The sequence below is a fragment of the Onychostruthus taczanowskii genome, unplaced genomic scaffold (genome assembly GCF_017590055.1).
Source record: "Onychostruthus taczanowskii isolate IOZ18803 unplaced genomic scaffold, ASM1759005v1 scaffold41, whole genome shotgun sequence".
NCBI lineage: Eukaryota > Metazoa > Chordata > Aves > Passeriformes > Passeridae > Onychostruthus > Onychostruthus taczanowskii.
Window position 1 is genome coordinate 6,578,694 of NW_024501571.1, and position 1,588 is coordinate 6,580,281.

Genomic DNA, 1,588 nt, shown 5'->3' on the forward strand with positions numbered 1-1,588 from the left:
TCTCAGACAAGCGCCACGCTTCACCCAGAGATGGAGGGGTTTTCTGGGAGGGAAAATTTGTCACCCTGGGTTTCACTTGTGCAAACAGAAAATTTTGCTCCTTTCAAAAGCAGGGGAAATGAAGACAGGAAATGAAGGCATGCAAAAAATAAAGGCAGGAAACTAATTTCTTGAAGGAGAGGGGTGTGAATGGTCTAAAGTATTCCTTTGGTAACCTTAAAAATTAATTATGGTGAAAACGGTCCCAATGAGTGGGCATATTGAATTCAAGATAAAGGTGCCACTTTGGTAAACACACAACCTTAACTTGGCAAATCTTACCCATAACTTTGGATGTCATCCCTTTAGGAGGAGCTGTTTCTTCCCCTTGGCACCAGAGGTAAGAACAGAGCCCAAGAATGGTTTGGGCTGGAAGAGACCTTAAAGATCATCCAGTGCCACTCCTGCCATGGGCAGGGACACCTTACACTGTCCCAGGCTGCTCCAAGCCCCATCCAGCCTGGCCTTGGACACTCCCAGGGATCCAGGGGCAGCCACAGCTTCTCTGGAAACTGTGCCAGGGCCTGCCCAGCCTCACAATAAAGAATTTCCACCCAATATCCCAGTTAAATCCCCGTTTTAGTTTAAGACCATTCCCTGCATGCTATCAGTATCTGCTGGGATAAAAAGTCACACACCTCCTTTCCCATCCGCCCCCTTCAGGGGCTCTGAGCCCTCCCTGGAGCCCCCTCCTCCCCCGTGAGCACCCCCAGCTCCAGAGCAGAGGGGCTCCAGCCCTTGGAGCATCTCTGGAACCTCTGCAGTACATCCAGGGTGGAGGATGCGATTCCTAAACCCAAATAACTTATTCCCTCAGTTTCAGGAGGCTGGGTTGTTACCCAACACATGCCATTTACTCTAATTTTTGACCAATAAAAGAGCAGCTCTGTCAAAGCAGAGCCACAAAAAATTCCCGTTCACTCGTGAGTGTTCCTCTCCACGGAAATCTTTAGTAAAAGGCGAAAGATTTATTCGCTTTGAAGAGAAACCGGAGTATGCCCCCTGCTCTCTCCCCAGACCCTGCCAGGCTCGGACGTTCCTCTGGAGGACACGGTGACCTTTTTCACCTCCCGGTTTGACCCTGTGCTGTCCCCAGCCCCGTCCCCCGACAGTGTCACTGCCAGTCCCGTGTCCCCACCCCAGTGTCCCCACGGCAGAAAGTGGGAATTTTGATCAGAGCTGCGCGGCAGGCGCGCGGTGCACCCTGGGTATGCAAATTAGCCGACTGCTAATGAGGCAGAGAGAATGAGTCAGAGAAACGCCTTTTGTCAGCCGGGCAGCGCCAGGGACGCGGGCTGGCTCAGCTCAGCTCCCGTTCCTAACCAACACACAATCCCGGCAGGGTTTGGGGGGGAAGGGACCTTAAAGCTCACCCAGTGCCACCCCTGCCATAGCAGGGACACCTCCCGTGTCCCAGGCTCCTCCAAGCCCTGTCCAGCCTGGCCTTGGACACTTCCAGGGATCCAGGGACATCCTAAGAGCTCCTGCTGATGCAGAAAATGAGACTCTTTTGGGTGTGTCTGGTGACAATCTTTGTGACTGGGCTGCT

At 52.9% G+C, this 1,588-nt stretch overlaps 1 non-coding gene across 1 annotated transcript; it reads right to left on the reverse strand.

The window, feature by feature from the left end:
* Positions 1-921: 921 nt before the first annotated feature.
* LOC121340598 lies at positions 922-1,036 on the reverse strand. The gene has a single exon (XR_005953333.1). It is a non-coding gene; the product is annotated as a U5 spliceosomal RNA (small nuclear RNA).
* Between the last annotated feature and the right edge of the window lie 552 nt (positions 1,037-1,588).